The sequence below is a fragment of the Leiobunum rupestre genome, chromosome 7, assembly GCF_980474605.1.
Source record: "Leiobunum rupestre chromosome 7, qqLeiRupe1.1.hap1, whole genome shotgun sequence".
NCBI lineage: Eukaryota > Metazoa > Arthropoda > Arachnida > Opiliones > Sclerosomatidae > Leiobunum > Leiobunum rupestre.
The window spans coordinates 62,029,774-62,051,193 of NC_143390.1; positions in this window are offsets into that span (position 1 = coordinate 62,029,774).

Consider the following 21,420-nt stretch of genomic DNA (forward strand, 5'->3'; position numbering starts at 1 on the left):
CATAGTTAAAGCCTTAAATCGTTACCTTAATACGATGGTAAAAATGTCTTCCATCCGTAACTGCTCTTCGTCAGAAACGACTTTCCATTCACTGCTGAGGAAGTTCTTCTCGAGTGGCATTCTGCTAACTAGTTTTCGATAATAAACCTTTTTACATATACACGGCACTTATATACCGATTTGCGAAGGGTGACGCAAACAAGAAATATTCTACAACAACGCCCTCTATTAACCCAACAGCGCCCTCTATTCGTTAAAAGCTAGCTTTAATATCCCATCAACAGGTTTACCAGCTACTAACTAAATTCCCCGAAAACGCAAAGCTAACAGCCACTACATAAATTCCCCTAGTAATCCCAATGTCACCAACCACATTGTTAATACCCCCAATTCTACAATGTAACCACCCTAAATAAATTCCCCAAATTTACTGGATTTCCAACCAGCTTCTAAATTCCCCACTTCGCATACTAACGAACAACTAAATAAACATTTCCCAACTCTACAGGGTTCCAACCATTAAATAACCTGATCCCCGCTAAGCAGGGAAACCTTCCACTAAAAATTATATCCTCTATAAGCAGGGTGAACACTTCATTACATACGTTCCCGCTCTTTTCCAGACCACCAGCCACTAAAACACATCACTCGAACTTCCCCATTATGCGGGATTACCCACCAATATCTTAAACATCCCTCCTTTGCTGGTTCTTCAGCCAAGAATTCAAACCAAAAAATTAAAATCATAGCTTATCAATAAAGACTTTTAACTTAACGAAAACAAATTTTAAATATTATAACAAATTTTATTTCTTTAAAATTAAAAACCTTTTACTTTTTAATTTATTTACATTAGCAAAGTAGACATTTCTTTTTCAAAGGAACAATCCATGCCGAACAGATCTTGATCGCCTTCCACCTATATAGCAATAATAAACGTTTGAGTTTACCAAACATGCCAAACCATAAATACATTTTTAATATACGACAGGAAATTTAACACTTACGACTTTCTCCATCACCTCGGTCACCAAACTTCCTTCCGCCTTCGTCTCTCCCTTCTTATCCTTTTTTTTCTCAATTTCCTCTGCCTCATTTTCCTTTATTTTATTCTCGCCCGCCTCCTTCGCCTCTTTCTCCTTCTTCTTTTCCTCCGCGTCCTTTTTCTTCCTCTCCTTCGCTTCATTCGCGGCCAGTTTTTTGGCGGCCAACGCCTCAAATTCTCGCCTGCTTATAATTTCAAGCTCCTACACATTTTCCCAATCAAACATCATTATTATCTATACGTATCGCAAAATAATTGGATACCTACCCCTCGTCTGTATGGTTGAAGAATCGTCTTCAAATAATGCCCACGCAGGCTCATAACTGTCCGATCGGAAAAGAAGCCCTTTTTCTTCGCGGCTGCGCTGATTTTTCTCCAAACTACGATGCCCGTAATTCCAGGGCCATCGTAATCGCCGTTGACCCTCCTTACATATTTTAGCAGGATACGATCGTCTTTCTCTGAAAACCGAGTTCGTTTCACCCTAAATAATTTAAAACAAACTCAAACCAATGCCTAGCAAAATTTATTAACGAAGCGAAACTTACACTGGCGGCTGTATTGCCCTTTTGGGCAATCGATTAATCAGAAATGTCTCGTCTAAGCTTACACATGGCTCCGAATTACACGAGACGCTTGAATCATTTGATGCCGCCATTATTTTAAAACTCGGTCGTATTTTTCACCTTAAAATTTAAAAAAATTAACATTTCACAGCCGTTTTCCGTGATGAACAATAACAGACATCATCAAACAAGCAACAAAATATTTATAACTTACCGGAACGAAGAGGAACGGAAGAGTGAACCTTAACTAACGAACCTTACCCATTTTATACGCAAGATAGCAATGTTACCAACCCATAACTGACATTCCCCGGTTTTACAATGCTACCAGTCACTAACTAAATTCCCCTACTCCAAATTCCGCTTATTAACAGTCAACAAACACTGACTCGCTTTCCCCACAAGTGAAATTCCGATTTGGCAATGCTACCAGCCACTATCTAAATTCCCCTAATTTACAGGATTGCCAGTTACTATCTAATTTCCCCTTGTATCATGGGTTACCAACCACAATTTAAATTACCTTAATTTACAGGGTTACCAGCCACAATCTAAATTCCCCTAATTTACAGGGTTGCCAGCCACTATCTAATTTCCCCTTATATCATGGGTTACCAACCACAATCTAATTTTCCCTTATATCATGGTTTACCAACCACAATCTAAATTTCCCTTTTTTACAGGGTTACCAGCCACAATCTAAATTCCCCTAATTTACAGGATTGCCAGTTACTATCTAATTTCCCCTTATATCATGGGTTACCAACCACAATCTAATTTTCCCTTATATCATGGGTTACCAACCACAATCTAAATTTCCCTTTTTTACAGGGTTACCAGCCACAATCTAAATTCCCCTAATTTACAGGATTGCCAGTTACTATCTAATTTCCCCTTGTATCATGGGTTACCAACCACAATTTAAATTCCCCTTTTTTACAGGATAACCAGCCACTATCTAAATTCCCCTAATTTAGAGGATTGCCAGTTACTATCTAATTTCCCCTTGCACCATGGGTTACCAACCACAATTTAAATTCCCCTTTTTTACAGGATTACCAGCCACTATCTAAATTCCCCTAATTTACAGGGTTACCAGCCACTATCTAAATTCCCCTAATTTAGAGGGTTGCCAGCCACTATCTAATTTCCCCTAATTTACAGGGTTACCAGCCACAATCTAAATTTCCTTTAATTAACAGGGTTACCAGCAACAATCTCATACCCCTTATTTACAAAGTAACCAGCCATTATCTTATTTCCCCCAAAAATGACGCGACAAGCCCTCGATCCTGACAAAGCGCGGGTAAACGGCGAGAGATAAATTCCGAGCGTAGAGACTCCTGAGGGATATCGTTGGAAAGAGTATTTCTAGGGGATTACAGCGGCTTTGATTTCGACCCCTTCAGACGTTTTTTGTTTTTCTTTTCATTTTCTTTTCCCTCCGGTGGCTGTGCAACTTTCTATGGTAACGTCTTACTCTCACAGACAACTATCACCCAGCTAAGTAGTTTTAACTCTCACGCAACGTTAAGTTAGACACCCAGTGAACCCTCACGCAACGTTAAATTTTACTCTCAGGGGACGCTTACTGGATAATTAGGATATAGTTTAAATACCTCGAGAGATTTCTCAAGAGATTTCTCACGAGTTATCTCACCCCCGCATCTTTTCTTTTCCCACCGGGCGCTATAAACGCCGGTGTTAGTCGTAAGTACAATTGTAGGCATAGACTTTTGTCTCGTTGATAAGATATGTACTATTCTATAGGCTTTAGTAATGGTAATTACAAATTCAATAATAATAAAGCACATTTTACGAATTCAAAACTTTATTTTAACAACTAATTATTATCTTTTAATTATTTATTCACATACTGAATTTTTTTTAAATGTAAAAGTTTATTCGTCAAGCGACGGAGAGGGCGGAGCAAAAACATTCCTCGTTGGTGTTAATTGCCCTGGAGCAATTTCGTAGGCTTCGCTTGTCTGACTATTCCAGCAGTCTTCATCCGACGGAGGCAGGTCCATGGTATCCAACCACATATCAACGCGCCTTTGCGAAAGTTCGCAAGCGCGCACAGATTCAGCGAATACCCCTTGGTATGGGGCAAGAGGCATCGAATCAAAAAAGGCTTCCAACCTCCGATTCAATAGGGCCGATGGATCTTCCTCCATTAAAACATCCAGAATTGTCCTCCAAGACTGAGATACGAGAGATTCGGGTTGAGATGCCGCCGCAAAGAAATCGTAGAGTCGCTGACACCGTAAACCCATCTCAATTTGTCTTCCGGCTATCATTTGATCCACTTCTCCGCGCAAATTAAGGTCTTCGAAAGAATAAGTGCTGCTTGAAGCCAAACACACTTCCATTTTATAATGATAGCTAACGCTTTGGTTAGATATTCTAACGCATCATGTAAATAATAATAAATTTTTAATATTTAGTTGTACGACCGCTGAAATAAAACATTTTACCTCCTTAATACGCCGGGACCTCTTAGAGCGCAATCTATAATCGGCAAATCCACGGACGGTGGTGACGGAAAATCTGACCAGTACATTATGCCGCTTATATGCGACCGATCACTGCCTTCGGACCCATCGTCTTTTACCGATTTATATCCCTGGTTATTAGCCATTTCACGGCGAGATAACCTTTCACTTGAGAAGATCGATGACTAACTAAATTTTCAATCAATGAGCCGCGCTTATATACCCTTAAAAGTCTTAAAACTGCGCCCTCTCTTGACGTTGCGCTATATTTATTAAACGAGCTAACGCGCCATTTACCTAGACATTTAATAGAATTCCAAACTACTAACAACACATTGCGCAGCTTAATAGGGTGACCATCCGCTCGCTTAACTTCCCTCGTATCGTAATACTACCAATCACTTAAATATACTACACACCATTTACATAATTAACGGATAATAACTCCCACTTCCCCACTTTTTAGGGTTACCTTCCGTTATCTACATTTCCCCTAATTTACAGAGTTACCAGCCACTATCTTATTTCTCCAAACAATAAAGCGACCCACCTTCGATTCCTTAATTTACGAACCTAATCCAATTAATACCCAAGATCGCAATGTTACTAGCCCATAACTAACATTTCCACGTTTTCCAATGCTACCAGCCACCGTAAAATTTACCCCAATTTACAGGGTATCCAAACACTAACTCGCTTTGACCACTATTGAAATTCCCGTTTGGCAATGCTACCAACCACTATCTAAATTCCTCATATTACAAAGCTTCCAGCCGCTAACTAAATTCCCCGCTTTACATGGCATTACCCAATAATTAAATTGCCCGAATTTACACGGTTACCAGCCACTTACTTACATTACCCCTATATCGCATTGCTACCGACCAATAACTTACATTTACCCATATTGCAATGCTACCAGCCACTTACCAAGTTCCCTCATTTTACAGAGTAACCAGCAGCTAACTCTATTCCCCAATTTACAGGGTTACCAACTAATCCCTAACCGTAAATTGTTTGGCACTTCAATATACCTTTATCGTCGCTATTCCACCGTCGTCGTTCAACGCCTACATGAATTTAACTAAACAAACGTTTAGGCTTAATTGGTTAAAAATAACGCAATACGTGAAAAATATAAGAATAAGTTTATTGAATTTATAACATTACTAACTTATATAATTAGTTTTCATCACTCGAAATATTTATTTCTTCAAAAACAGCATAATTATCGTCCTCGCACAACATGGGAAAAAAGTTCAGGGGCATTTCTTCGCTGCTTAGAGAAGAACTATCTTCTTCTTCGGGTTCTTCCTCCTCCACGTCGATATAATTAGGAATTTCGCCATCCTCGTTGAAAGGCCAGAAATAGTCGTGAGATGGATTTAAGTGAAAAAATGGACCAAGATGAGGCGGAAAATCTGGGACTTCGATATCTTCTTCCGAGAAATAAAATAGCGACGACAAACCATCGAAAAAATCACAATCACCGTCGTCGACAATTGAAATAACGGAATCATCACTCTCGGTGTCTGACATTCCTAAATTACAAATATTAATCCCACCATACAAAAAATAATCAGCTAAAGGCAAAAACACGATCCAAACTTAGAGATCAAAAACTTACCTCCGCTTTTAACAAATTATTAATTCCGAATGAAACTTCCAAACAACACGCAATTCCTTTTATACATCATATCGTGACCTTAAAATAAAACGACGCCGTCTATTAACAATCGAATATATAACACTTACCCACTAGGGCGATGTTACCAAATTATAATCAATTATTTCCCATAATGCAATGGTACCAGCGACTTATTTCATTCCCCAATTTTTCAGGGTTGTCAGGCACTAACTCGCACTCCCCAATTTTAGAGGACTACCAACCTGTAAGATTATTCCCAATTATCGCTGGACTACCAACCAGTAACTAATTTTCTACATTTGGAAATAAAACCAACTACTAGATTACATTCGCCGGTAGACAGGGTCATCGATCACTAACAATATTTCGGAATTTAACCGCGTTACCAAAATTAAATTACCCATTCCTAATTATACAGTGTTACCAACCCCTTAATATATAAGCCATTCCTCATTATACATTGTTACCAACCCCTTAGTATATTACCCATTCCTCATTATACAGTGTTACCAACCCCGTAGTATATTCCCCATTTTTCAGTGTTACCAACAATAAATTACCCATTCCTCATTATACAGAGTTACCAACCCCTTAGTATATTACCCATTCCTCATTATACAGTGTTACCAACCCCGTAGTATATTCCCCGTTTTGCTCTTTCACCAGCCCTAATTATAACGTTTAAACTTCATCATCGTGAGATAAATCGTGAGACATATCGCGAGATAATTCGTGAGATACCTCGTGACGTGTATCAAGAATGACATCTGACGAGATAGCGCTAAAAATATCTCGTCAGATAACCAATATACCTTAGATTTTCAAGAAAGCTCATATAGTTTATACAGGCTTAAGATCGTTTATTAAAAAAAACTTCGATTAAGAAAAACAATTTGTACTTATATTAAATATATCTCTTTTCATAACAGAAAGGTTTGTATTTCGAAGTAATTTTTTTACAAAGTTCAATCACATTGCCAAACATTTAACACTTTTTAACCATCGCTGTTTTAATCATCATCGCCATCTCCAACCTCTTCTTTTTTAATATCATCGTCCTCTTTGTCGGCGTCGGAATTCGTCGTCGAAAAGTCGTCGGGAAACTAAAAAGAAATTTATATTAATTCACTTATATTATTTTACGGAACAAAATTAAAAATTTTATACATTTCCTCCGAGATGTTTGACGTATCGCGTCCTTAGGCTAAGAGCCGACCTGTCTTTTAATACTCCTTCGTCCTTCGCCCTCTTCGCAATTTCCTTCCACAAAGCCATCGACATCAAACCAGATTTTCCTCGGCCTTTCACGTCCTTTAAAAACTTGACTATATGATCATCGTCTTTCGTCGTGTAACGAATTCTTTTTTTCGGGCTAAAAACTTCAAAAGGTTATTCGTTTCTTGGCGAAAACGTAGTAGTATCGTACAGTCCTCACCGTGGCTCGTCGCTTTCCGATTCAGAGGGATTTTTTCTTTTAGCGCTTTCTTCGGTTGACTGTCGTATTCCGGCTCTACGATTGACGCGAACGACTCCCGCCGTGAATTCTTTAAAATAAATTGCATGGGAAAAAGTGCAAATAGTAGACAAATCGATTTTTAACAAAAACGGCCACCACAAAAACATTCTTACCACCAAAGCCCGCACGTATAAACTGCCAACGTCGAAACTAGCTAGCCGAAGAGTGGCTAAGGACAATAAAGTCGGCACTGACCGTGATTTTGCGGCCGACTCCGCTCGACTCATGAACTCCGAAAGGCAATAGTCTGTAGAGGTATCACTCTCCATATTCAAGTTTCGAATGAATCTCGATCTCCGTTAACAACGCCTTTTATACGTTTTTTTGCGCCCGAAACGGCCGCTAGACGCTCAAAACAGTACACACGAGATAGTCAGGATTCCGTTTCCTTCCTTTCCCCCATTCTACCCCTCTTTCCTTTCCCAAATTCCACCCCTCTTTCCTTTCCCCATTCCACCCCTCTTTACTTTCCCCCATTCCACCCCTCTTTACTTTCCCCCATTCCACCCCTTCTTTCCTTTCCTTCATTCCGTAAGCCTTGGTACTATCCTCTAGGACGAGTTATATATGGCCAATCGTTTTTTAGCATGGCGTTGGAATGGGGCCGCGCACCCCCAGAGCTCATTCTAAGCGTACATCTCCTTTTCGGATATCACTTGATATTTCTTTATATACGTCCGAAATATCTCAAAATATATTTCAAAGGATATCTCGCGAGTTTATCTTTAGGTCTTCGCTTTTATTTTTGCGCGTCTTACTAATGACGGATACCCATTACAGTTAAGCAGCTGTAATCGAAAATAAACTTACCCACAATATGATAGCGCGACCTTTAGCGACATCTAGCGTAGGTACTCTCCTGGTTTAAATTATTCGTTTAGATACCTCTTCGCTGATTTTGAAATCTACTCAGAAATTGATTGAAAACCTTTCGAAGCAGTTTTATAAACGCTCAGAAAGAATTTCAACCAATTTCTCGAGTAGAATTTGATCCGGCGACTTTTTGATCCGCAGTCCATCGCTCTATCGCTGATTTTGAAATCTACTTAGAAGTTGATTGAAAACCTTCCGGAGCAATTTTATAAACGCTCGGGAAGAATTCCAACGGACCTCTCCAGCAGAATTTGATTCGGCGACTTCTTGAATCCAGTTTCATCCCTCTTCCATCGTAGTTACTCGCCTCGTTAGAATCATTGGATAAGATACTTCTTAAGCTAATTTATAAATCTACGGAGAGGTTGGTTAAAAAAAACATCCAGAGCAGTTTTATAATCCTTCGGGATTATTTTCAACAAACCTCTCCGGCATAATACGCCATTTCCTTTCATGACTCTGTAACTTTTCGCTTCGACTTCAGCAGTGACGCCTGAAAAACATTTATACCAAAATCTCAACTAGTTCTGCCGATATTTTTAAGAAACCGTAAAAGCATAATAAACGAATTTTACGCCACACTCCCACGCAACTACGCAATGCGTCATTTCGCTTTAAAATTATAAATAAAGAAAATGCACAGTTACATATTGTTATAAAATAAACTTTTAATACCACAACACATTTACCCATTAAATTTGCTTCAATTTCCTACCTAAAAATAAATATTTTTTTATTATTCTAAGCAACCATATTGAAGGATAATTTTTTTAAAATTACCACGCGTAACAAAGTACGTAAGAATATATCTAATTACCAATTTCGTCAACTTACGTTATTCTTTCGCGGCTTCTTCTCTATCAGCCAACTCCCCTACGAAGTCCTCGTCAACATCGTCGTCCTCGAATAGAATTAAAGGTGGCGGTAGATTTCCGACCGACGCTGTGGCGACCAATCGCTGGTTTGTCATCTCTTCTTCTTTTTCAGTTTCCTCTATTTCTTCGTCGATTTGTTCATCGTCGTCATCTTCACTTTCGCAGCCTTCCTCGAAAGAAATGTCTTCAGAATCCGAAGACGAATAATGAACGTTTTTAAAACAGAAATAATCGTAGTTATCCGAATCCTCGGAACTTGAAGTTTCGATTTTTTCGGCACCGCCGGCCATCGCTCACTACGAAAACAGTTTCAAGAATGTAACCAACTACCCTAAGAAAGAAACATTAACAACTTACCTATTCAGGATCCAACGAAGAACTGAATCTACAATGAGCCAACTTTCTTTTTTATACACAGGTTTACAAGGCTACCAACCACTTACCTTATTTCCCAGTTTGCAGTGTAACTAACCACTAAAGTCTTTTCCCAATATCAAGCGTTACGAATCCATCCATTTTCCAATTTCGCATTGTTACCAACTACGAACTTCTTTTCCCAAATTGCAGTACTACCAGCTTAAGTTTCCAATTTTACAGTGTTACCAACCACTAACTCCCATATCGCCGATTTTCCGGACTAACAGGGTTACCAGCCACTAACTAACATATCCCCATTTCGCGTGACTTCCAAGCACCAACTTAAAAAAAACCCATAGGCACCGTTATAGCACTTACCGCCGATAATCGTGGTTTTAATGCGAATCATGTAGCTTACCAATATTTTAATTTTAAAAATAATAAAACCATTTCTGAGTAATAAACTATTTATTACGATTTAAAATAATACAAAACTATATCTTTTAATACAAAAATAAACAAAACTGTTCAAGCACGACCGTAAACGTCTAAAATAATCTTTCACCGTTCACGTTCACGCTACGTTGACTTCTCACGTTCCACGAAACGAATCGCCAGTTATTACGGTCGCCGTTTTCCCAAGCGGCGTAAAACGTCGAAACAATGTTATTCAAAACTTCAAACGACACAGGAACACCAACTTCTTGTAATGCCGCGGGGACCAACGAAGCAGGAGCGCAATTCACGTAACAGAATGTTATTATGACGATCAACCGACGCCATACGCTGCGATTTTCCTCAACGTTCCAGGGCGCCATAAAGTCCCGAACAACGAAAAACGGCCAATTCTCAAGGTCGCCGATAACCAGTACTAGGAGATCCCATCTCGTTACGGACGCAAAAGCCACGCCGCAAAAGCCCCGAGACGTGCAGTTTCGAACATCCATCGCCCGAAAGTTCCGAGACGTAGTTTCTCCGGAAATCTGTAAAAGAAAATCGTTTTATTTCCTACACCAACACATCTACGCGATTGAAATAAGAGAGCAAAACGCGACGAACTTACCTGACACGCGAAATTGACCCGACTTAAAACAAATGCCCAACCGTTAGCGGAAATATTCAACGACGAACTAAATTTTAAAAGACTTCTCACGCTTTTATACCAGTTTTAGGAAGGTTACCACCCCTTCTAACATACAACCGCGCCCTCTACTTACTCTTAGCCGCCACCTATAATAAAACAAACGCTACGTAAAGAAATGAGAACTAGCGCCATCTATCTATTTTAATTTTACCTAGCAATTATACTCCCGCCATTTACTTAACATTCAAAAGCGCACAGACTCCCACCCGTTACAAACCATTATCGAGCGTACGCTCACCCGCTGTTTACGCACCAACAATCACACTCTTAAAACTCGGACACCATACATAAAAAGCGCTTGTAATTAAAAAATATTTATTACAAGATAAACTGTTTAAGCACTGCAAAAGGAAGTACTTTTATTCGTACTTTTACCAACTTTATATTTTACACTCTTTAAAAACTTTATATATACATACAGTCTTTTTATACATTGACTTCATAAATTACAAAAATTGAACTAAAAACGACGAACTTTTTTAGCAGGAGGCCCTTCGATATCTTCGTTTAAAAATTCCACACTACTCAAAGCGCGCTCTACCGAGGACAAAACACGGTCTAACACCTCTTTCACCGCAATTTCTACGGTTTCATCGTCTTCTTCGCGTACGAATGTTTCCATCGCGCCCACATTTTTCATGACGGGCGGGTTTCCCCCAACTTTTAAGCTCCAAAACCAATTTTTATTAACGAATTCTTCGAAAGTTTCTTCCTCTACGTACGTCGGGTTTTCGGGTGACTTTTCCGCAGTCGAAGATGACGGTAGCCGCACGAGGCCCTTTGGTAAAGAAAAAAAATCGCTTCCTTCCAAGACTTCTTCCTCCAAAGCTTCAACTACTCTCGAATCTTCGACAGGTGGACGCGTTACCGAGGCAACTTCACTGTCGTCAACCCAATCCTCGTCGAACATTGCCGTCGATAAATTGAGAATATTTTCCACCTCTCGGATATCGTCGGCGCTACAATTTGCGTCGATGATACCGCCGTGTTGGATAAGGATTTGCGGTTTAGGGACGAACATATTTTCTCGAACGACTAATAATTTTAATCGCCTAAAACAAGCGTTCTTGATTTCCACGGTGATGCCAACGGGCCAGAAAAGACTCTCGCTGAAAGCGCAAATCACTCGCGGAGTACCAGCTGGTACAACCAAACACCTTCCACCCATATCTTGAGTATAGTCTACACGCACGTCCAAAAAACGTAAAAATGAAAGCGGACTCCATCCCCTAAAGTTAAGATTTTCGGCGACGATTCCATCGTGGAAGCCAACCGTAAAATGACACCAGTCTTCGCGAGTCCGAAGTACAAACGGGCGCGAGAAATGCGCCATGGCGAAGGATGTTTTTCCTACTCCGGTAGGACCTACGACGGCGAGACTCTTTTCCGACAATACCTCCGAGGCAACTAATGGGACGACGAAATCCGCAACGCAAAATTGCGGCAGTTCGCCCAACCCGAACATGGCGTAAAAGCAATTCCCGATTATTGATTTTTTCTCCTCGAAAAATAAAGGAGCCACAAACCGCACTGCCGACATAGCTTCCGCGAAACTCGAGGCCGCGCAACCATATTCCATAACGGAACTTTCCGTCGGTGGCCCGAAAAAAGGAACGTCTCCGCTCCGCCAATCCCGTCTACACTCAGCCCAGTCGCGTTCTAAGGAAACCGCGTGCAAAAATGCCGTTCCGTCACGTACGGCCACAATTCTAGCGCTCTTAAACAATCCTCGAACAAAGTCAACGTTCAAATAACGATCGCTGCCGAATAAAGCCACAAACGATGTATTTTTTTTCGTTTTAGCGACGAACCATTCGAATTCCTCGTCAAAGATGGAAAAACATTCTTCTCGGTCCGCGAGACTGCACTCCAAATAAAACATTTCGCCACTCGTAAACATGATAAAGCAACGTCGAACAGCGAAATCCAAACCTAAAAATAAACGTTAAAAATATTAACAAGCCGTTGTGAGAAGTTTCCAAGTACGAGGGATCTTTAAGGAGGAAACTTGCCCAGTCGAAAGCCAATGAAGAAGTGTAGCTAAGCGAACAGACGCGCCCAAATTTATACCCTCGTTAAACAGGGCTACCAGCCGGTAACAGACAATTTCTCATTTGGCCGTTTTGCCAAACACAAATACAAATACCCCCGTTTGTCTGGGCAACCAACCATTAACAAATATTTCCACTGTTCGCAGAAATGCCTAACACTAAATGTGAATACCCCTTTCTCCAGTGTTACCAACCACTTAATGTTATTTCCCCATTTTGCAGTGTTACCAACCACTTAATGTTATTTCCCCATTTTGCAGTGTTACCAACCACTTAATGTTATTTCCCCATTTTGCAGTGTTACCAACCACTTAATATTATTTCCCCATTTTGCAGTGTTACCAACCACTTAAAATTATTTCCCCATTTTGCAGTGTTACCAACCACTTAAAATTATTTCCCCATTTTAGAGTGTTACTAACCACTAACTTACATTTCCCCGATTTTCAGGACTACCGACCATCAGCTTTATTTTCCCGGATTTGCGGGACTACCAACCACTTTATCACATTTCCCCAACTTACCAGACTACCAACACCTACCTGAAAGTCACTCACTTACGATTTCATTCCTCCGTTCGACGTCTTCCTTCGGTCGATTATCTCGTTCTTTCTTACAAACGCATCCGACAAACCAGATTCTAAAAAAACTGTTGATTGAACGACTTTATCGTAAAATGTAAGTAAAAAAGAAACAACATTGGAATAGAAACACTTTTAATAGATAATACAGGATAAAGTAATACTGCAATTTATAAACAATAAACAATCATATTTCAAAAACACTACACTTATCATATATCACCTTACTTTGGCGCACTAATTATTACAATTCGAAATTAATAAAAGGTTATTTAGTCATTCATCGCGATTTCTTAGCAAATCCTTTACTCGTTCCTTTGCCTTTTATTATGTTATCTCCTCTAACAGGCGTCACGAATTTCGCATCTGTAGCAACTTTATTTTTTTCCGCACTTCGATTCTTCTCAATCTTTTCTTCCTCCAACGACAATAAAAATAAATATTGCGCTTCAATCGCTGCGTCTTCGTCGCTTGAAGTTTGGTCTTCCAAAAGAAAAGGCGTGGAAGATTTTGAGCTCGCGGAACGAGGGCGTTTAATAGGAATAGTGGGTTTTTCAGTCGAAGAGCCATCTGGAAATAACTTCCGCCATACCTTTTTTCTTTCCTCTTTCGTACAGTCTACCGCCTTAATTACTTTTCCTAGTTCTTTTTCCTTCTTTTTCACTTCCGTTTTCTTTTCACTACGCTTCTTCGTGGATTGACTTTCTTCAATAACAATCTTCTTTTCACTGATGTTTTCCTTTTCCGCCTTTCCCTTTCTTTCTTCGTTTTCCGCCATCTCCAAAATTTTAAACACATCTTCTTCAAATTCGTCATCATCGTCGGTACTCGAAAATTGCGAGATGGACTTCGACCTTTTACGACTTCCTTTACGTCCTTTTGACGTACTGGGAAGGTCCTTCTCACGCTCCTTTTTCAAAGCGTCTTCCTTGTCTGCCCTCTCCAACACCTCTAAACATTGTCTTTTCATTTCTTCGTCGTCGTCCGTATTCGCCGATGACGCGCGCACCTTCTTCGAAATTCTCGTCGAAGTATCACGAACCGCGTTGCTGTATTCGTCTTTCAATTCCAGCTCCGCATCATCCACTTCGGAATCACTGGCGTCTAAAACACGAACGGTATCGTCGTACAATTTTGACGTTATATGGCGGATAACAATTCGACGCGAACAAGCAGCCTTTGTAGCCTCCTTCATATTTGCGGGCCAAAATAGCTCGAGATCGTTGGTACAGAAAAATTTAAAAACACCCGGCTTGATGTTAACTGCGCTATTTTTAACGTCTTCCGTGTGCGAGTGCTGCATTCCCAAGAAATTTAAAAACTGTAATGGCTTCCAATCGCAAGTCGCAACGTCATCGACGATTATGCCATCCGTCACCCCTGGAATGTATCTCTTGAAATCATCCCTATGCTTAACGATAAGAGGCTTCTTGCAATGCGCTAGAGCGAATTCAGTTTTTCCTAGACCGGTACTACCAACTAAAACTTGCACCCGTTTGCGAAGACTATTTTTTTTTATTGGCTTAAACCGAAAATCATCCAAGTCAAACCTTCCACTATCGGGTACGGCAAACTTCGCGCTGAAATGCTTCTGCAAAGTGGTTTCTTGACGTATGTAGGATGGCAAGTTATGGCGCTTTAAAAACTGCAAAGCGTCATCAGCGTTGTCATAATTTTCATCGGCGTAAATGATGAGGTTATCGAAGCTCGGTTTTTTGAACGTCGGCACTCCCGCTAGCTTTTCCCGGTAGAAACCTCCCGCGACTCTCTTGTATCCTTCGGTGATATCTCTGATGTGCAAAACCGGATGCTTTTCGGCAACAATATCGTAACAAACGAGCTTTTCTCTGACCGCCGACGTCGCTTTTTGCACTTCAAATCCAAACACGGCCCGCAAAATCGAGGTTTCATTAACCGCATTTTCTTCATGCATCGCGTAATACGAGCAATAACTTTCGAATTTCGCTAAAACCAAATCCTTACTTTCCAAGGGAAAACAACCGATAAAATTGCGCGAACTCATGGCGAATTATACGAGCAAAATGTTCTTTACAGTTCCAATCCAGCAAACAGTCAATCCTTCGTTGAAAAATAGAGCACAACTAAATATATTTTCTGAAGCGCCCTCCTTATAACCGAGAGATTTAAGACAAGCGCGCCACCTATAACGAATCATTTACAGAAGCGCCACCTATAACGAGTAATTTGCATAAGCGCCATCTATAACGAGTAATTTAGAAAAGCTCCATCTATAACGAGTAATTTGCATAAACGCCATCTATAACGAGTAATTTGCATAAGCGCCACCTATAACGAATAACTTACAAAAGCGCCATCTATAACGAATAACTTACAAAAGCGCCATCTATAACGAATAATTTACAAAAGCGCCATCTATAACGAATAATTTACAAAAGCGCCATCTATAACGAATAATTTAAAAGAGCGCCATCTATGAGGAATTGAGCATGTTAACTATTAATTTAACAAAATCATTGCCTAAAGCGCCACCTGTAATAAATATACCACAAATAAATAACAAATAATATAATTTATATTTACATCAACAATATACGTATGTAAAATAATATATACCTTTCTACAAAAGGTAAGATAAGGCCTTTCACGAGACATATCACCAAATCTCTCACGCGACCATTCATGAGCCCTCACACCAAACCTCTCATGAAAGTCCTCACCATATCTCTCATGAGAGAAGCCGACAATTCTAACCGCAATGCCCCGAGCTTTATGTAATGCTTCGTCAACCTCCAACGAGCGATGACTTCAAAGTAACGAAACCCCTCTCACCAAACCTATCACGACCACTCTCACGAAGCCGGTCATCCAACCTCTCATGAGAGAAGCCGACAAATGTTCAAGAACTGCCGCGAGCTTGTTGTTATGATTCGTCCATCTCCCACGAAATATTATTTCAAAGTAACGTAACAACTCTAACAAGACCTATCAATAAAACTCTCTCAAAACCAAGAGCCCACTCATCAGACTTATCATGATCCCTCTCTCCAGATCTGTCATTCAACCTCTCACGAGAGCCATCACCAAACCTATCAGGAGACCTCTCACCACACCTCTCACGAAACGGTTATCAAGAATTTAATGAGAGCTCTCATTAGAAATGCCGTCTAAATGTCCCCAAAATGCCAGGACCTAAATGAAATGCTTCGACCACATTAAAGATGACTGCTATATTACGTGAGACTTTACACAAGCCTTCTCATGGAACAACTTAGTAAAACCTTTTACCAGTACTCTCATGAGACCTATCACCAGTACTCTCACCAGACCTCTCATGACATCTCTCACGAGACCTCTCATGACATCTCTCACGAGACCTCTCATGAAACCTCTCATGACATCTCTCACGAAACGGTTATCAAGAATTTAATGAGAGCTCTCATTAGAAATGCCGTCTAAATGTCTCCAAAATGCCAGGACCTAAATGAAATGCTTCGACCACATTAAAGATGACTGCTATATTACGTGAGACTTTACAAGAGCCTTCTCATGGAACAACTTAGTAAAACCTTTTACCAGTACTCTCATGAGACCTATCACCAGTACTCTCACCAGACCTCTCATGACATCTCTCACGAGACCTCTCATGACATCTCTCACGAGACCTCTCACGAAACCTCTCATGACATCTCTCACGAGACCTCTCATGAAACCTCTCACGACAACTCTCATGAGACCTCTCATGAGAGATGACCGTCGCACCACTTTTAACGATGCCGTCAAAATATTTCCGAATAGCCGGAACCTTTTATTGACGCTTCGACCGCCTCTCACGAGAGAAAACTTCTAAGTTTCGATAGCTCTCATGAGAGATGAACGGTGCATCACTTTTACCGATGCCGTCACAATATTCCCGAAGAGCCGAATACCAAATTAAATGCTTCAATTTCCTCTCATGAGAGAAGACTCCTTAAGATGCCGTCAAACTGTTCCCCAACATTCTATTCTTTAAGGAGAAACCAATGACCTCGTTCCAATTCCCCTCCGTCAAACCGATTTAAAGGAATAGTTACGTGAAAGAAAACCGCTTCGTACCCAATCGTACGGAGTGTCGTTGAAAAGCATTCTTCCAAGATGGGTCATCTAAGCAGAACTCTCACCAATACTCTCTTGAAATCACTCATGAAATCTCTCACAAGACCTCTCACGAAACCTCTCATGAACCCTCTCACCAGACCTCTCATGACATCTCTCACGAGATCTCTCATGAAACCTCTCACGACAACTCTCATGAGACCTCTCATGAGAGATGACCGTCGCACCACTTTTGACGATGCCGTCAAAATATTTCCGAATAGCCGGAACCTTTTATTGACGCTTCGACCGCCTCTCACGAGAGAAAACTTCTAAGTTTCGATAGCTCTCATGAGAGATGAACGGTGCATCACTTTTACCGATGCCGTCACAATATTCCCGAAGAGCCGAATACCAAATTAAATGCTTCAACTTCCTCTCATGAGAGAAGACTCCTTAAGATGCCGTCAAACTGTTCCCCAACATTCTATTCTTTAAGGAGAAACCAATGACCTCGTTCCAATTCCCCTCCGTCAAACCGATTTAAAGGAATAGTTACGTGAAAGAAAACCGCTTCGTAGCCAATCGTACGGAGTGTCGTTGAAAAGCATTCTTCCAAGGTGGGTCATCTAAGCAGAACTCTCACCAATACTCTCTTGAAATCACTCATGAAATCTGTCACCAGACCTCTCACGAAATCTCTCTCATGACATCTCTCACGAGACCTCTCATGACATCTCTCACGAGATCTCTCATGAAACCTCTCACGACAACTCTCATGAGACCTCTCATGAGAGATGACCGTCGCACCACTTTTGACGATGCCGTCAAAATATTTCCGAATAGCCGGAACCTTTTATTGGCGCTTCGACCGCCTCTCACGAGAGAAAACTTCTAAGTTTCGATAGCTCTCATGAGAGATGAACGGTGCATCACTTTTACCGATGCCGTCACAATATTCCCGAAGAGCCGAATACCAAATTAAATGCTTCAACTTCCTCTCATGAGAGAAAACTCCTTAAGATGCCGTCAAACTGTTCCCCAACATTCTATTCTTTAAGGAGAAACCAATGACCTCGTTCCAATTCCCCTCCGTCAAACCGATTTAAAGGAATAGTTACGTGAAAGAAAACCGCTTCGTAGCCAATCGTACGGAGTGTCGTTGAAAAGCATTCTTCCAAGGTGGGTAATCTAAGCAGAACTCTCACCAATACTCTCTTGAAATCACTCATGAAATCTGTCACCAGACCTCTCACGAAATCTCTCTCATGACATCTCTCACGAGACCTCTCATGACATCTCTCACGAGATCTCTCATGAAACCTCTCACGACAACTCTCATGAGACCTCTCATGAGAGATGACCGTCGCACCACTTTTGACGATGCCGTCAAAATATTTCCGAATAGCCGAAACCTTTTATTGACGCTTCGACCGCCTCTCACGAGAGAAAACTTCTAAGTTTCGATAGCTCTCATGAGAGATGAACGGTGCATCACTTTTACCGATGCCGTCACAATATTCCCGAAGAGCCGAATACCAAATTAAATGCTTCAACTTCCTCTCATGAGAGAAGACTCCTTAAGATGCCGTCAAACTGTTCCCCAACATTCTATTCTTTAAGGAGAAACCAATGACCTCGTTCCAATTCCCCTCCGTCAAACCGATTTAAAGGAATAGTTACGTGAAAGAAAACCGCTTCGTAGCCAATCGTACGGAGTGTCGTTGAAAAGCATTCTTCCAAGGTGGGTCATCTAAGCAGAACTCTCACCAATACTCACTTGAAATCACTCATGAAATCTGTCACCAGACCTCTCACGAAATCTCTCTCATGACATCTCTCACGAGACCTCTCACGAGACCTCTCATGAAACCTCTCACGACAACTCTCATGAGACCTCTCATGAGAGATGACCGTCGCACCACTTTTGACGATGCCGTCAAAATATTTCCGAATAGCCGGAACCTTTTATTGACGCTTCGACCGCCTCTCACGAGAGAAAACTTCTAAGTTTCGATAGCTCTCATGAGAGATGAACGGTGCATCACTTTTACCGATGCCGTCACAATATTCCCGAAGAGCCGAATACCAAATTAAATGCTTCAACTTCCTCTCATGAGAGAAGACTCCTTAAGATGCCGTCAAACTGTTCCCCAACATTCTATTCTTTAAGGAGAAACCAATGACCTCGTTCCAATTCCCCTCCGTCAAACCGATTTAAAGGAATAGTTACGTGAAAGAAAACCGCTTCGTAGCCAATCGTACGGAGTGTCGTTGAAAAGCATTCTTCCAAGGTGCGTCATCTAAGCAGAACTCTCACCAATACTCTCTTGAAATCACTCATGAAATCTGTCACCAGACCTCTCACGAAATCTCTCTCATGAAATCTCTCACGAGACCTCTCATGACATCTCTCACCAGACCTCTCATGAACTCTCTCACCAGACCTCTCATGACATCTCTCACGAGACCTCTCACGACATCTCTCACGAGACCTCTCATGAAACCTCTCATGACATCTCTCACGAGACCTCTCATGAAACCTCTCACGACAACTCTCATGACATCTCTCACGAGACCTCTCATGAAACCTCTCACGACAACTCTCATGAGACCTCTCATGAGAGATGACCGTCGCACCACTTTTGACGATGCCGTCAAAATATTTCCGAATAGCCGGAACCTTTTATTGACGCTTCGACCGCCTCTCACGAGAGAAAACTTCTAAGTTTCGATAGCTCTCATGAGAGATGAACGGTGCATCACTTTTACCGATGCCGTCACAATATTCCCGAAGAGCCGAATACCAAATTAAATGCTTCAACTTCCTCTCATGAGAGAAGACTCCTTAAGATGCCGTCAAACTGTTCCCCAACATTCTATTCTTTAAGGAGAAACCAATGACCTCGTTCCAATTCCCCTCCGTCAAACCGATTTAAAGGAATAGTTACGTGAAAGAAAACCGCTTCGTAGCCAATCGTACGGAGTGTCGTTGTAAAGCATTCTTCCAAGGTGGGTCATCTAAGCAGAACTCTCACCAATACTCTCTTGAAATCACTCATGAAATCTGTCACCAGACCTCTCACGAAATCTCTCTCATGACATCTCTCACGAGACCTCTCATGACATCTCTCACCAGACCTCTCATGACATCTCTCACGAGACCTCTCATGACATCTCTCACGAGACCTCTCATGAAACCTCTCATGACATCTCTCACGAGACCTCTCATGAAACCTCTCATGACATCTCTCACGAGACCTCTCATGAAACCTCTCACGACAACTCTCATGAGACCTCTCATGAGAGATGACCGTCGCACCACTTTTGACGATGCCGTCAAAATATTTCCGAATAGCCGGAACCTTTTATTGACGCTTCGACCGCCTCTCACGAGAGAAAACTTCGAAGTTTCGATAGCTCTCATGAGAGATGAACGGTGCATCACTTTTACCGATGCCGTCACAATATTCCCGAAGAGGCGAATACCAAATTAAATGCTTCAACTTCCTCTCATGAGAGAAGACTCCTTAAGATGCCGTCAAACTGTTCCCCAACATTCTATTCTTTAAGGAGAAACCAATGACCTCGTTCCAATTCCCCTCCGTCAAACCGATTTAAAGGAATAGTTACGTGAAAGAAAACCGCTTCGTAGCCAATCGTACGGAGTGTCGTTGAAAAGCATTCTTCCAAGGTGGGTCATCTAAGCAGAACTCTCACCAATACTCTCTTGAAATCACTCATGAAATCTGTCACCAGACCTCTCACGAAATCTCTCTCATGACATCTCTCACGAGACCTCTCATGACATCTCTCACCAGACCTCTCATGAACTCTCTCACCAGACCTCTCATGACATCTCTCACGAGACCTCTAACGACATCTCTCACGAGACCTCTCATGAAACCTCTCATGAAACCTCTCACGACAACTCTCATGAGACCTCTCATGAGAAATGACCGTCGCACCACTTTTGACGATGCCGTCAAAATATTTCCGAATAGCCGGAACCTTTTATTGACGCTTCGACCGCCTCTCACGAGAGAAAACTTCTAAGTTTCGATAGCTCTCATGAGAGATGAACGGTGCATCACTTTTACCGATGCCGTCACAATATTCCCGAAGAGCCGAATACCAAATTAAATGCTTCAACTTCCTCTCATGAGAGAAGACTCCTTAAGATGCCGTCAAACTGTTCCCCAACATTCTATTCTTT